Source organism: Phyllobates terribilis, unplaced genomic scaffold (genome assembly GCF_046119375.1).
Source record: "Phyllobates terribilis strain yellow unplaced genomic scaffold, ASM4611937v1 Scaffold_13__5_contigs__length_258822181, whole genome shotgun sequence".
In the NCBI taxonomy this organism is placed as follows: domain Eukaryota; kingdom Metazoa; phylum Chordata; class Amphibia; order Anura; family Dendrobatidae; genus Phyllobates; species Phyllobates terribilis.
Window position 1 is genome coordinate 250,999,395 of NW_027362773.1, and position 17,440 is coordinate 251,016,834.

Sequence of the window (17,440 nt, forward strand, 5' to 3'; positions counted from 1 at the left end):
ATCACCTAAAGGAAAATTATTTTTCCCAACCATATTCTATCAATTGGATGAATCTAGTATTAATAGCAAGTGTAGAAGTAGCCTTCCATTCAACAATGTATCATCATTTACATAGCTCTCCAAGAATTTATAATGGTGTGACCGGTGGAAGTAAAAAATCTATTAATTACAAGTGTAATGATAAGCTACCATCAGTCTTCCCATTCTAGTTATCATGACAATATCCTGTGTGCTTCTTCGATGGGGCGTGCAGTATGTGTGTGTGTCATACCTATTAATAGGCTGACTGTCAGCCTATTAATAGGTATGACACACACACATACTGCACGCCCCATCGAAGAAGCACACAAGCGAAACGGCGTCGTCGGGCGGATCCCTGTGAGATTGTCTCCATGTCTTAGAAACACTCAGTAAGTGTATTTTTTGGACCTCCTTTAGATTGGCTATTTTGTATGATCATGATCATTCCGGGATATTGTCATGATAAGTGTATTTTTTGGACCTCCTTTAGATTGGCTATTTTGTATGATCATGATCATTCCGGGATATTGTCATGATAAGTGTATTTTTTGGACCTCCTTTAGATTGGCTATTTTGTATGATCATGATCATTCCAGGATATTGTCATGATAACTAGAATGGGAAGACTGATGGTAGCTTATCATTACACTTGTAATTAATAGATTTTTTACTTCCACCGGTCACACCATTATAAATTCTTGGAGAGCTATGTAAATGATGATACATTGTTGAATGGAAGGCTACTTCTACACTTGCTATTAATACTAGATTCATTCAATTGATAGAATATGGTTGGGAAAAATAATTTTCCTTTAGGTGATATATATATTTATACAAATATTTACATGAATTGTGATATATAATATATTTATTGGTCTTATGTTTACATCAACTTTCCCCCCCTCCTTGTTGTGCAATAATACAATATATTATTACTATGATCTATCAATTGGAAGACTTTTTGCATGGGATCGATAGGTCACTGCTCTGCTCTGCTTTTTATTGAAAATTTTAAATTGATGTAATAAAAAATAAATAATTTTTAATATTATTTGTTTCACATCCTCTTTTCAAAAAATCTGGTTTATGCAACGCAGTTTTTTATGGTGATTGGACATCCTTATTGAGGTAGTTAAAGTTTATGACCTTTTTTTGGAAACTCCAAAATCTTGTAGTAGAGTGGAAGCTGTTTTAGCTTCAATGGGGGGATCAACTCCATATAAATGCCTATGGATATAGAATGGGATTCACAATTGGAGTGTTTATGGGTTGAAATAAAAACTAAAAACTTCTGTAGGTGTAAATTGTGAATACTTTTGTCCATATAATGGGTATATAAATATTGTAGGGGTTTCAACTCTCTGGCAGCAGTTGAATTCAGACATGCATAGAGTTTTAAATATTATAAAAAACAAAATAAAGTTTATTGTCATTAATAAAATGTTCAGTTCAAAATGGAAACAGCCTTTCTTTAGCACAAATGAATAACTAACAGTCCCTTCTATGGGTAAGGCAGAATAAATCAAAAGGTCTCACCAACTTGGTATCACAGGAACCTCTGAGAATATACCACCAGCTACGTTTTCTCCAGCCTAAGCACAACTACCTCACTATTGAGCTAGTGAAGCTGCATGTTATTAGGCCTGTAAGACCCAGACTGGAGTTTCGGAGCGACCTTTCCCACCCAAGCTCTTTTGGGTTCTCCTAAATCCCTGACCCAGAATCCATTCAAAATAAAACCTTCTTAGTAACCTATTCATACTGGTGCACCTTCTCCTGGGACTTATGTGTCACCCTGACCTGGATGCCACAAATATAATAAAGCTGTGTCTGAGAGCAAGGGGGAGGTTCTCTAGTCAGGGGAACATTAGCATGCAATACCTCCTGTCTCAGGCCAGTAGGGGGAGCAGGCTGCCCCTATAAAAGCTGGAACTGGGGGCAGAAAGCACGGTAGGCCTACACCCTCACCCTGACCAGGGCCAATTTTCCCATTGCTCTCAGACATCCAGGTCCCCTCCTAGCCGGGACTGTTTGTGGGTCAGTTTACCTGTTCTTGTAAAGACCCTGGACTGCAACCTGTCGTCTGTGTGCTCCTTGCTCCTCCAGCACTATCAGCACTGGGACTCTCACCACCATCACTCCCACCATCCACTACACTGCCCTGGGGCCGCACTCTTCCCGTGGGGAGTCACACCATCCCAGCTGCATACATCATCAGCGCCAGCGGTCTGCCTTGCAGCGGCGGTTCCTAATGACCGCAAATCCACGGGTGGCGTAGTCGGACATAAACAGCACATAACGGACTACCACTGGCCTGACCACCCTGAGCCACGGAACCGGGTTGCCACTACTACTCCCATCGTTCCCCTACTGCCCGGATCCGAGTGCCCCACGGACCAGGGGGCGAGTCACTTACATCACCGAGGCCAGCCACCTCGGTGACACATACCTACCTTCTAGGACCTTACCCCTTACTGTCTTACAATATTTATAGAGAGAATCAGCATATAAGAAGATAAATAGATACATACAATCCTCAAATGGAATTGTATATCAATTCATTATGATTCAAATAATAATAATTTTTATTTTTACAGCGCCAACATATTCCACAGCACTTTTCAATTTTAGGGGGGACTTATACAAACAATACAGAATAAGCATATCTCAAATCAAAAGGAGTGAGGGCCCTGTTCTGAAGCTTACAGTCTATGAGGAAATGGGGGAGACACAAAATGTAAAATGTACATATATTGTATAATGCAGCCTTGATATACTAAATAGGATAAATAATAATACATGGACTGGTCCCCAGCCAGTATTTGTACAGTCGTGACCGAGGCTATTAAGTGCATGGATGGTATGAACCTGAAATTGAAGAAGATTTTAATATGGGGGAAAACTGGGACGGACAGATAGTGTGTTGAGGCGATACGCCAGTCTAAAGAAATGGGTTTTTAGGGTCCGCTTGAAACTGTGGGTATTGGGAATTAATCGAACTGTCTTGGGTAGTGCATTCCAAAGAATTGTCGCAGCACGCAAGAAATCTTGGAGATGGGAGTGGGAAGTTCAGATTATGGAGGATTTTAGTATTAAGTGATTGGCAATCAGGATTTCCATGAGGCTATGAGCACATGGTGGACTACTCACAGGTAGAACACTGTCAAAGTCCTATTGCACATGAGTGAGCAGCATGCCATAGCGCTGACCATTTTGCGAATGAGATAGTGCTAGTTATAATGTCAGATAGCTCCTGCACCTTTATCATCTTTATCATGTGGACAACCTGCACAGAGCAACACATTTACCCAGTCACATCTGCAATTTGTGACATGACTGGTCTGAGAATGCAAACACTCTCATATACCCATCTTGACATATAAATAAATCATCAATGCAATTGACAATTTCTTTTAGAAATTTCACTTGATGCTTCATGTAGATTCACCCGAAACTGGTGAACCCATGACAAAATATGCGTGTCTTACAAGCAGATTTTGATGCATATTTTCTGTTGAAATTCTGCTGAAGCATTGCAGTATTTCCACTGTATTTCTGTAGAAACGTTGCAGCAAAAAACGTGCAGATTTGAGTTGGATTTTTCAGGGGATAAAATCACAGCAATGTCTGAAAAAATGCCATGTGGCAGAGCAACTTTTAATCAGATATCTGACAAATTCTGTCATGCTTGTTTGTGTTGCAAATATTTCACCGATGATCAGCAGAAAAGAATCTAATTCTGCCTTTCCTCATAGCTATCTTAAAAAGTATTATTTTAAAAAGTTGTGACAAGTCAGAAAATTAGTTAGGTTGGGATCCAGGTGTTGAGACCCTGAGAGACCAAAGTTTCTGGCAGCTACTTGTTTCCCATGAGAAGTACAACAAAAATAAGTAATTAAAATTCCACATCCTCATTTTCTCCAATGTCGGGGGACAGTTGGATGAGCATGGAAGTTTGGGGGGATTTATATAGTGTTTGCTTTAGAATCAATTCCACATTAATGTGCATGATTGTGCAATTACAGACAACTCCGTCCTCATCAGTAGTTTTATGCTGCAAATGTTTTGATGTTTCAGAGAAAACATAGTTTGAATAGCCAGCAAGGGAATATAGGGAGAGACGGGACGAGACCGACACCTCCTCAGGCCGACTTTTCCCAGTGCCGCTCTAGTTGAATGACAGGTATCTGCCATGTCTGTACATATGTAGAGACCTGTCAATCATCTGGAATGTTGTTGTGAATCACTTCAAGCTTTGTTTTCTGAAACGCTGGAGCATTTCAGTGAAAAATATACCCAGCCAGACAGGCTCTGATTCATGCTGCCTGTGGTTTGGGCAGCATGAATTGACTGATAGTTTCCCTTTAAATTGCATTTGCATTTGTATTACAGTGTCCAACACTGTATATATATTTTCTTGGAGTGATTTTCATCACTTTAGTTTTTCTTTCATATTTCTAAGTTGTTATCATTAATTCAATTGCAAGCACATTTCTTCATGCCATTCACTTTAGTAAAACTCTGTTGCACTTCTTCGGTAACACGTGGGAGTTTCTGAAAGCTCTTACCTTAGATGATAGCCTTATGTCCTTTATGCTCCTCTATCTGGATCTTGTCAGCTTTAAAAACATTCACCCTCTTAGCCAAGGAGATAAGGCCTATAAAATCCACTAGTTTGACAGACTTGATTCATCCTCTGAACTGAAGGGTTGACTATCATGTGTGGATGAATAGTTTCATTTGACAGGGAGGCAATAAAAATATCTCTCTTGGCAGTGACAACATGAGCAGGTAAATGCTGCTATAGACTTATAGACTTGTGTCACAGAGAGATAGATTTTGTTCTTATATGTATTTATTTCTTATATGTATTTATTTACTTTTGTGAATTCTATAGAGGAAAATATCCTAGTTACATTTACATTCCATTCAAATAGAATGTACAGTATTTGGATTGATAACACTGACCTTGTGGGAGAGGAGGATTTATTGAGTTTGGACATTTCTGTACTTTAAACCATTCAAAGTCTTCTAAAAATAAGAGATAAAACATTCACTTGTCCACTGATGGCAACCATAGACAGGGAACGGTTACAATCGGCGCTGTCATAGGGCCCTAAGAACTGCTCCCCGACCTTCAGTCCTCCCTATTTTCTTCAGCTACCAATTTTCTTAGATGGATTATAAGTGAAGACAGCCTAATACTCGACTTTTGACCAGTTGACGCACCCCCTGGGCCGTGGGGTACTCGGTGCCGGGCCGGTCGTTGCTAGGGGAGATGTCACAGTGGCGGTGACCCGGTCCGTGACCCAGGGCGGTCAATCCAAAGGGGAATATTACAGGGGAATTATAGTTTTTATATACAGTTCGTGACGCCACCTGTGGTATGCGGCTATATGGAGCCGCCGCTGCGGAGCAGGTCCTCTGGAGCTGATGTGAATGCAGCAGAGTTGGTTTAGCTTTCCACAGGTAGAGCTTAGCTCCAGGGCAGTGTAGATGTTGCTGTTATGAAGTAGCACTCGTGGTACAGTGTAGTGCAGGGAGTGATGGCTCAGCAGCAATAACTGACAGAGACGGTGGGGTGCAGTCTTCAGGGTTTTACTCACGATTTTTAGACTGCAAGTTACCAAGGCCAGGGTAACTTCCCACGTTGTCCTGTGCTTACTCAGGGAGGGGTTCAGCCAACCCTCAGGTACCTCCAGTGTAAATAGTGGTGCCCCCCTTCTGTGTGTTCCTTCTGGCCGTCTCCCTGCACCTCATACCTAATGTCCCAATCCAGTGACAGCGGACCTTGTCGGGCAACGTCTTCTCTGTCCCATGGGACCTCTATGGCTACCCTCTTTTTGAGACAGATGTGGATTGTGGCTGCAGTACCTGAAATAATACAGCCTCCGGTTTCCTAGTTGAGACTTGAAGAACTCTGCTAGTTTAGGGACCGGTCCCCTCTGTGCGACCTGACCCCTCCACCGCCTGGCAGATTAGGGCGTACGGGTGGCCTCCAGCACTTCCCGTACCCCTGGGGTCCCTTCCATGTTCCTGGAGACTCTCTCCTGCTCCTCTCCTCCTCAGTCTGTCCTGGGCCTCTCCTCAGGCCCTCCTCCTGAGCAGAGCTCCTACAGAGCTCCTGCTCCTGACTCTTCCTCTCACTGAAGAACCCCTCTAGAATGTTCTACCCTCTTTTTATATCACTCCTTTCAATGCTCCCCTGATTTACTTCCTCCACCCACACCCACTACATGGTTCCCCCTACTTTGGTTTCCCCCACTCCAACCAAAGACAGGGCTCAGCAGAGGAGCAGCGCATCTTGCCCCTCCAGCTGGTCTGGAGTAGTGTAGTGTTGGATGCAGGTGTTAGGGTCCCGGGCTGTACTCCTTCCTTACCCGAGAGTGAGATACCACACCTCTGGGTGAGATGCAGTACCTCTGTGGCGACCGAACCCTCAGGGGCGCCACACAGTCATCTCTTGCCTACAGAAGTACAACTGCATAACCAGTGCTTTCTTATTGAGGTTAATAATAACCAGATTTACAGTTCGATGGTAGTAGCTGATATGTAATGCTGAAGGTGCCCAATCACAATAAAGTTGGCTCAACCAATACATCTTGGAGGGACTTGACAAGTATACAGCTTTTTCGTGCCCTCTTACTTCACCAGCATAATCTATCAAAGAAATTGGGAGGCCCACTATTCCATCTATGTACAAACATGTTGCTTCTACATTTGCCAGGCGCCACACAAATTCTACTGATGCTGCTGGCGATGACAGTTGTTGTCTCTTTCCAGTTCTCCTGTGTTTTGTTCCAGTGTGCTATTTTTCTGATATAAATAGCTCTTTACTAGGAGCCATTGGCGGGACTCCACTCTATTTTAATCCCAGCAGGTCTCTGGTTGTCAGTTATAAGTATTTCTTTATCTGGTCCACACCTCTGTGCTTTACTCTTGCAGTTCTTGTATTTATTCTGTTTCTGACCTCGGTCCACTTACTGACAACTCTTCTGATTGATGATTTCATCCTCTTTCCATACCTCCTGGTTTTTACCCAGCTAACTGACTTTCCTGCCAGCCCACTCCATCATCCAGCAGCTACTCATGAGTCTCAACTCAGGATCTTTGCATAAGTCTAAATCCATGTACATTGGTTAAAGACTGAAGGCTGGGGCTCAACTGAGACCTGAAAGCCAGATTAGCTATCAAAAAGCCTGTCCATGTTTTTTTGGCAGCACTAAATAGGGCTTCCACAAGAGCAAAGATTGTCTGTGGAAACCCTACTTAGCTCTCAAAGGTGACTACAGTGACTACAGACAGAGCCACCTAAGACCTACATACACAAATGACAGTTGTTCACACTACCACTGAGTTGAATGTATTAAATTGAGTTGAGGATTTGCTAAAACTATACATACCTGTATGGCCCATAGTAGAGGTTTGATTGCAGAGAAAAGTGCTTTAATCAATTCTATTTTGTACAGGCTTGGCGTCTGTGGGACGTCAAGCAATCCCTGCCTATGTGCTTATTATTCCCCCAAATCCCCGCCTATATACTTAATTATCATATTCCCCCCCTCCCCTGCACGTCACAGGGCCCTGTAACAAGCCCTGTGATGTGCACTGTGCTCCTTGCGCCACAGGTTTCTATTGCCCAGGCGCCGGGGAGTCACCGTCACTTACCTGCGCCTGCGCAATAGAACCCTGCAGCACAGCGCACAGGCAGACGGGGCCGGGATGAAGCAAAGCGCGCTCTATGTGAGCGGTGCTTTTCGCATGCCTGGGAAGTCAGGGAGCACAGTGCACATCACAGGGCCCTGTAACATGCAGGGGATGGGGGGGATATTATAATTAAGCATATAGGCGGGGAATTGGTGGAATAATAATCGTGAGATATGACCGCGAGTAACCTGTGAAGCATTGTTTTCAAAATGATGCACCATAAGGTGCAGAAGAGAATCACTGGACGTCATGGGAACCACAATGAATTTTGTTGATCTGCTGGGATTATTTTTTAATAGTAAATGGGTAAATCAGGTAATGTGTGTTGGGGTCTTTATTCAAATAAACTTTTTTCCCATCTGTGTGTCTTTTTAACTTTAAATACAGGGTTAGTAATGTGGGTGTCTGATAGATGCCTCTCCATTACTAACCCCTGGGCTTGATGCCAGCTGACATTACACAGCTGACATCAACCCAAAAAACTATTACCCCGATTACTAGTGCATCAAGACAATCAGGAAGAGTCAAAACTAAGCAGAAGAACTGGCGCATCTTATGGATGCACCATTTCTGGGGGCAGCTGAGGGCTGGTCTTATTAGACTGGGAAGGGACCAATATCTATGTAACTTCCCATCCTATTAATATCAGCCTCCAGCTGTCTGTTTTGCCTTATCTAGTTATTAAAAATTTCTAATAACCACCAAAGGCAAAGCATACAGCTGGGGGCTGATATTAATAGGATGGGAAGTTACATAGAAATTGGTCCCTTCCCAGTCTAATAAGACCAGCCCTCAGCCGTCCCCAGAAATGGTGCATCCATAAGATGCACCAGTTCTGATGCTTAGCTTTGACTCTTCCAGGGAATGTACATGGATATTGGCCCTTTCTCAGCATAACACCAGTTCACAGCTGTCTTCTTTCCCTTGGCTAGTTATTAAAAAAAGGGGTGACACCACGTTATATTTTTCATTGATTTATTAACAAATAAAGTAAAATACACAAGCAAGGCATTGCTCCACTCCTCCACTTGGACCTCTGCCTCCTGGTTCAAGATTATTTTTTTTATATTTTCCTATTCTATGTTATTTTAAGTGATTTTCCTATCCACATTTATTTGCATTTATTTGTCCTGCTCTTATCCCCACTTTGCTTCTTTTTGCAGCCCCCTAGCCCTTACTAAGATCATTTTACAGCACCAAAGTTGAGGTCCCCATTGACTTATATGAGTTTTGAGTTCGGGATCAAGTTTGGGTCAAATTCTGGTACCCAAACTGAACTTTGGACTAAAGTTCGTCCTAACTCTATGAATCCAAACATCAACGGGTCCGCTCATCCCTATAGTTAAATTGTGCCTAGCTATGATCCCCAGGCACTTGATCACAGGTTCGATCAGGGAAATAGCTTTAGTTAGTTGATGAGCTGGTTCATTTTGGGGCAAAAAATTCTGCTTACCACAAAAGAAGACACTTTTTTAAGTTGTAAATGTTAGGTGGGGTCCCCATTACAAATTTTGCATTGGAAAGTTGTAAGCTATGGTTTAGACTACAGTTACAATGTTTGGAGGTTCAAGATCCTAAAATGTGGCTACATTACACCTATGGCAACCTAGCTGTAAAAGAGTTTTCAGAGGATTTAAATATTAATAATATAATGGAAATATTGTTGCCATCATTGTCAGATTGACGAAGGTGCTGGGAGTAAGACCCCCATCAATCAGTTGATTTAAGAAGTCACAGTGCAATTGAATAGAGGAGAGTTGCAGTACCATTCGTGGCCACTATACAATATACTGAGCTGTGCCTGTTCCAGTCCAATACGACCTCTTCAATCAACTGATCGGTGAAGGTGCCGGGAGTCGGTCCTTCACCAATACAATATTGAGGATCTAAACTGAGTTTTATTCACTGTCCATATGATGAATTTTGCTAAATGTCAATCATCAATGAGAAAGAGATAATACAGTATTGCATTTATGTAGAAGTTCAAGGACTAGTAAGGATAGATATCACAGATTAAAAATGAAAGGGTTCAATTACTTAAAAAGAAAAATACACAGAATGCAGGAGACCGACAAACAGCCCTCAGTCCTCCATCCTTCCATGTCACATCGCACAGTTTTAGTGAGCGATTTTATTGTCATTCTGTCTTTCATACGGTGTATGAATCATCCCTTCCATTTTTTAATCTCTGATTTTATACCTACCATTCAGATAAGGACAGATGGACTTATTAGCCAAACTGACCCTAAAAAGTCAATTGCATTACAGGCAAATGTGAAATAGCTGCCTCTTAACATTGCATTAAGAAATATTCAAAATATAAATCCACATTCATGACTGCAAGTCATTTCCTACCTAAAATTTATGGCGTTTTAAAATAAGATGATTTCCTTTGTGGACCAACCATAAATTGTCTCTGTCCTAATGGTATTTTTTCCCAGTCTGATAATGATAGTTTGAGTATAAGCAAGCTTCATTGTAATGTATGACCGGCCATCGTTCTTCAAATGTGAATTCACAAATCAGCAGCTGTCAAAGATTGATTCATAAATTCACGACTGAAATGAAGAATTTCTAGCAGAGATGACACTTTATGAAGGAATCTGTACAGTGATAAGAAAGTATTTGCACCCTCCCTCCAGATGCTCCCTGTTATTTTAGAATTGGTCTCATTGCATATTTATTCTTTATCAACAATATGTAAAATAATATAGTATTTTTAAAATATAGCCATTTAAATTCTATATCAGAGGTGATTACACTTTTTTTTACTATAGAATATACCGAGGATAAGTAACCTGCCACAGAATTAAGGATAGGCAGGTTTGGACTGGCCCACAGGAGAACAAGTGAATTCCCCGGTAGGCCCCCCCAGCAACTTATATAAGCAATAGCTGGCACTTGATTCACTATGTACAGAAAAAGGCAGCCTCTCATTATTCATTTAAAAAAACTACTTGGTTCATTATAAAATAAAAACAGAGGTAAATCTGTGAATGGTGGCAATTTAATATTTACATGTAGCTGAACAGTGGGTCCTCAGAATCAAAGTGTCACGCAAGGTGAGGGAAAGACTAAGTGCAACACGAAGGGATGAGAGGAAGGGAGCCCAGACACTAGAGAAAGGGGAAGTGGAGACCTCTAGGCTGATATAATATCACCCTGTCTCCCCTACAGTCCCTATATTGGTTGCTCACCAATCGCAGGAAACCTAAGCCTTGTATATCCCTAGAGCTAGGCCCTGGATAGGGAAGGGGGACGAGCACTGGTCAGTCCCCACTATAAACTAAAGAAAACAAGGGAGACAAACACAGAGGGAAGAAACTTAGCTTGAGCCAACTTCAGAGAGACTACACCAAATGTCCCCCAAGCACCAGAGAGGAAGTAAACAGACTGCAATAGCTCCAAGCCTTCACAAGGGAACATGTGAATATCACTGGCCCTCCCTGCAGCAAACTGAAAGTATTTAAACACCCAGACCAGGGTGTCAATCAGAGCAGGAGGGAGGTAGCCGCTGGGTCCTAAAGTAAGACTGATTTAAGAAGGCATCTGTAATGCCAAATGAGGAGACCTTCTGTAACCAGCTGCAGAACGACTGTCTGCTACATTTGACACACCCGTGACACAAAGTTAATATACATTAGCAACATACATACTGTATATAATATAGGCTCATTAACTGCATCTAATCAAGAAACACATATGTGCAGTGCAGAATAAACTCATTGTAACGGGTCTGGGAGGCGGAACCTCTGAGCAACTTATACAAGGGGGCGGTCCTTGTAAGGAAGCGGGTGGCGACCAGGGAAGACAGGCAGGCAGTCACAGCAGGTGACCGGGACAGTCTCTGGGTAAACGGGCAGGAGGTCACGGCAAGTGACCGGGACAGTCTCTGGGTAAACGGGCAGGTACGACCTGGACGGCTGAGCCTCCAGGTAGGCTAGCAGGCAGATGGCAGATGAGTGCTCCCAGGTGAGCAGGCGAGAGTCTCTGGATAAGCAGGTGGTCACAGCATGTGACGGCGGAGCCTCCAGGTAGGCTAACAGGCAGGCAGCAAATGAGCGCTCCCAGGTGAGCGGGCAAGAGTCTCTGGACTGGCAGGTGGTCACGGCACGTGACGGCGGAGCCTCCAGGTAGGCTAACAGGCAGGTAGCAGATGAGCGCTCCCAGGTGAGCAGGCAAGAGTCTCTGGACTGGCAGGTGGTCACAGCACGTGACGGCGGAGCCTCCAGGTAGGCTAACAGGCAGGTAGCAGATGAGCGCTCCCAGGTGAGCGGGCAAGAGTCTCTGGACTGGCAGGTGGTCACGGCACGTGACGGCGGAGCCTCCAGGTAGGCTAACAGGCAGGTAGCAGATGAGCGCTCCCAGGTGAGCGGGCAAGAGTCTCTGGACTGGCAGGTGGTCACAGCACGTGACGGCGGAGCCTCCAGGTAGGCTAACAGGCAGGTAGCAGATGAGCGCTCCCAGGTGAGCGGGCAAGAGTCACTGGACTGGCAGGTGGTCACAGCACGTGACGGCGGAGCCTCCAGGTAGGCTAACAGGCAGGTAGCAGATGAGCGCTCCCAGGTGAGCGGGTTAGCTGGTCCATAGACAGACTAACAGGAGTCGGAAGGCAGACCGTCGGACCTCAGGCTAGCAAACGGGTAAGCGGATAACAGGCAGGAATCAGACAGCAAACTGGCAGGAAACTGGCAGGAAACTGGCAGGAAACTGGCAGGTAACTGGAAACGGGACCTGAGGGCTGAAGCAGAGTAGTGAACAGTGCAACAACATTGCTCGGGCACCTCCATTTTGGAGGAGGTGCCTTATATATGGAGGGATCCTCCGGCCATTGGCCGGGGACTCCTTAGGGCGACGCGCGCGGCCCCTTTAAGAGAGGGGGAGCGCGCACCCTAAGCACAGTGACCGGGGGAAAGCGGGCGCTGCAAGCAGAGCGGGAGGAAGCCGCCGGGCACGGAGCAGAGAGGTGAGGGGAACAGCGTCCCTGCCTAGCAGGAGGCAGGGACGCCGACGCTACAGTACCCCCCCCTTTAGGCCCCCCCTTTTTTTTGCCAGACAGACATTTAGCAAGGATGAGAGGGGCATGGATGTTCTCCCGGGGCTCCCATGTTCTCTCCTCAGGACTAGAGATGAGCGTTGTTCTACTCGAACTGTTCGCCAATCTCAAATTCGAGCTGTTTTGGGCGGTGTTCGAGCCGTTCGGCGAACACGAACAATTTGAGAAAAATTCGGCTGTTCGAGGTTATGTTCGATAACTGTTCGTGCACCAAAATCATAACTGGATTTTTTCTCAGTAATGATGAAAATTAATGTTAATACGCAGTTTGAGTGTACAGCGGGGTGGGGGGAGGGGCAGGGGATGGATCTCTGCAGGAACAATGAAGATCTCCATTTTTTTTTTCTCTTTCCCGCATTTACAGTGGGGAGGTGCAATCTGTCAGCCTATCAGCAGCGCACACATGGAGCGAAGTGCTTTTTTTCACACAAGCAAGGGCATGTGTCATTGGCAGTGTATGTCACATGTCCTTGCCCTATAAGACCAAGCCATTTTCCCCGTCGCCACCATTTTCTCACTGCTGCAGCTGCGTGTTAGACGGCACCGCTGTTGCTGTGTGCGCTATACCTTGTTAATTTCAAGCCAATTTTCGCACAAATCTACAGATAGCTTGGGAGTAGGGAATAGTTGTGATTGCAGTCCTTTTAAGGACTAGGTTACAGCATTTCCTACGACTTTTATCAGGCAGGTCTGTGCTCTTAAATAGATAGATTGTGGGAGTAAAGACTAATTGTAATTGGAGTCCTTTTCAGGACTAGGTTACATCTGTTCCTATCAGTTTTTGCCAGGCAGGTCTGTGCCAGTGCTGTGCAAGTTTTTTTCACAGCATTTGGCTGAATCTAGCAAAGCTAATCCTTTTTGGCCTATTGCAGAGTGTGTTAGTCAGTGGAGTAGCCTATCTGTGTTGCAAGATATACCACCTGTGTATAGAATACCAATTTTTTTACTGCACCTAGTGAAGTAAAATCTTTTGGGCATAGCATCATTCTATTAGTCCATCTATACTGACCTCCATCAGGTTGCAAATTGAATATAATTTTTTTCTGCATCTAGCTCTGAAAAAATATTGGGCTTCTAGCTGTGTGTGGGACTTGTTGTATTAGTCCATCTATACTGACCTCCATCAGGTTGCAAACTGAATATATTTTTTTCTGCATCTACCTCTGAAAAAATATTGGGCTTCTAGCTGTGTGTGGGACTTGTTCTATTAATCCATCTATACAGACCTCCATCAGGTTGCAAACTGAATATATTTTTTTCTGCATCTACCTCTGAAAAAATATTTGGGCTTCTAGCTGTGTGTGGGACTTGTTCTATTACTCCATCTATACTGACCTCCATCAGGTTGCAAACTGAATATATTTTTTTCTGCATCTACCTCTGAAAAAATATTGGGCTTCTAGCTGTGTGTAGGACTTGTTCTATTAATCCATCTATACAGACCTCCATCAGGTAGCAAACTGAATATATTTTTTTCTGCATCTACCTCTGAAAAAATATTGGGCTTCTAGCTGTGTGTGGGACTTGTTGTATTAGTCCATCTATACTGACCTCCATCAGGTTGCAAACTGAATATATTTTTTTCTGCATCTACCTCTGAAAAAATATTGGGCTTCTAGCTGTGTGTGGGACTTGTTCTATTAATCCATCTATACAGACCTCCATCAGGTTGCAAACTGAATATATTTTTTTCTGCATCTACCTCTGAAAAAATATGTGGCCTTCTAGCAGTGTGTGGGACTTTCTCTATTAGTCCATCTATACTGACCTCCATCAGGTTGCAAATTAAAAATAATTTTTATCTGCATCTACTTCTGAAAAAATATTTGGGCTTCTAGCTGTGTGTGGGACATGTTCTATTACTCCATCTATACTGACCTCCATCAGGTTGCAAATTAAAAATAATTTTTATCTGCATCTATAGTACCTCTGAAAAAATATTTGGGCTTCTAGCTGTGTGTGGGACTTGTTCTATTAGTCCATCTATACTGACCTCCATCAGGTTGCAAATTGAATATAATTTTTATCTGCATCTAGCTCTGAAAAAATATTTGGCCTTCTAGCAGTGTGTGGGACTTTCTCTATTAGTCCATCTATACTGACCTCCATCAGGTTGCAAACTGAATATAATTTTTTTCTGCATCTAGCTCTGAAAAAATATTTGGCCTTCTAGCAGTGTGTGGGACTTTCTCTATTAGTCCATCTATACTGACCTCCATCAGGTTGCAAATTAAAAATAATTTTTATCTGCATCTACAGTACCTCTGAAAAAATATTTGGGCTTCTAGCTGTGTGTGGGACTTGTTCTATTAGTCCATCTATACTGACCTCCATCAGGTTGCAAACTGAATATAATTTTTATCTGCATCTAGCTCTGAAAAAATATTTGGCCTTCTAGCAGTGTGTGGGACTTTCTCTATTAGTCCATCTATACTGACCTCCATCAGGTTGCAAATTAAAAATAATTTTTATTTGCATCTACCTCTGAAAAAATATTTGGGCTTCTAGCTGTGTGTGGGACTTGTTCTATTACTCCATCTATACTGACCTCCATCAGGTTGCAAACTGAATATATTTTTTTCTGCATTTACCTCTGAAAAAATATTGGGCTTCTAGCTGTGTGTGGGACTTGTTGTATTTGTCCATCTATACTGACCTCCATCAGGTTGCAAATTAAAAATAATTTTTATCTGCATCTACAGTACCTCTGAAAAAATATTTGGGCTTCTAGCTGTGTGTGGGACTTGTTCTATTAGTCCATCTATACTGACCTCCTTCAGGTTGCAAATTGAATATAATTTTTATCTGCATCTAGCTCTGAAAAAATATTTGGCCTTCTAGCAGTGTGTGGGACTTTCTCTATTAGTCCATCTATACTGACCTCCATCAGGTTGCAAATTAAAAATAATTTTTATCTGCATCTAGCTCTGAAAAAATATTTGGCCTTCTAGCAGTGTGTGGGACTTTCTCTATTAGTCCATCTATACTGACCTCCATCAGGTTGCAAATTAAAAATAATTTTTATCTGCATCTACCTCTGAAAAAATATTTGGGCTTCTAGCTGTGTGTGGGACTTGTTCTATTAATCCATCTATACAGACCTCCATCAGGTTGCAAACTGAATATAATTTTTTTCTGCATCTAGCTCTGAAAAAATATTTGGCCTTCTAGCAGTGTGTGGGACTTGTTCTATTAGTCCACCTATACTGACCTCCATCAGGTTGCAAATTCAAAATAATTTTTTGTCTGCATCTAGCTCTGAAAAAATATTTGGCCTTCTAGCAGTGTGTGGGACTTTCTCTATTAGTCCATCTATACTGACCTCCATCAGGTTGCAAACTGAATATATATTTTTTCTGCATCTACCTCTGAAAAAATATTTGGGCTTCTAGCTGTGTGTGGGACTTGTTCTATTAGTCCATCTATACTGACCTCCATCAGGTTGCAAATTGAATATAATTTTTTTCTGCATCTAACCCAGCCAATAGTTTTGGCCTAATACCACAGTTTGGCCACTCAGCTCTGCTCGGTTCCCATCCATTGTTTTTTTGTGCAAACAACTCCAGAGTTGTGAATTAGTTAACCACCAAAATGAGTGGAAAAAGGCCTGCTGCTGGTGGAAAGGGGAATAGGCGTGTTGGGAAGGGGAAAAAAGGTTGTGTCCGTGGGGTAGGTGTTAAAGCAACAGTAACATCTGCAGAAGAAAGACCATCTTCCAGCCAAACTAAAATGTCTACTTCTTTTAGCGGACAATGTGATAAGATCCCTTTCTTACGGCCACGCCAATCGCTACAAATTCCAGATGAGGCACAAAAACAGCAGGTGCTTCAACGGATATCAAGTGCTCCTTTCAGTGGGCTCTCCTCCACATCAACTTCAACATCACAAATACTCCAGTCCTCAAAGGTGTCACCCCAATCGCACTTGCTTCCTCACAGCTCCCAAATCTCCAGCTGCCCGTCTGAGTATGAGGTAGAACAGATGGTTGAGTCTGCAGAGCTGTTTGCTTATACTATAGCCTGGGAATCAGAGGTCGACTCCAGCGCTTCTGTGAATCCAGACGAGGAAATGATCTGCACTGATGCCCAGAATCTTTATGAGTCGGATCCAGGACCAGACGCAGAAGGTTCTGACCATAATGTAGACCCTCATTCCCAAACTGTAACTCCTGTTGGTGGAGACAATGAGGAAGACGATGATAAGACTCAAATACCTGATTGGAGCGACAACTTTAGTTTTTTGTCAGGGCAGGAACAGGTTGGCTCTGAGGACGACGGGTGTGATAACGCACAGGGTGATGATGATGAGGTTGGAGATCCCACTTACTGTCAACCCACCGTCAGCCAAGAGATGAGGTCAGCAGAGGAGGTGGAGGAAGATGCTAGTGACGACGAGGTCAGGTTGCGCCTTCCTGGACAGAGACGTAGTACTGGAAGCACGTCAACAACTGCATCCTCAAACACAACTCTGCCTCTCACCACAAGTCGTGGTGGCTCTTCAGGTCACATGGGTGCTAAGCCTTGCATAGCCTGGGCATTTTTTCAGATCGATAAAGATGACCCAACTCGTGTTATCTGTAACATTTGTCAGCAAAAGCTAAGTAGAGGCCAAAAAATACATAGTTTGAGTACTTCATGCATGAACCGACACATGGAC

General features: G+C 43.3%; 1 long non-coding RNA gene across 1 annotated transcript in view; it reads left to right on the forward strand.

Moving 5' to 3' along the window:
* Positions 1–312: 312 nt before the first annotated feature.
* The window catches only part of LOC141174691 (uncharacterized), a 100,234-nt gene continuing 83,106 nt past the window's right edge, over positions 313–17,440 (forward strand). Inside the window, exon 1 of the long non-coding RNA XR_012252949.1 lies at positions 313–410. This is a non-coding gene — a long non-coding RNA (uncharacterized lncRNA). The remainder of the gene's footprint in view (positions 411–17,440) is intronic.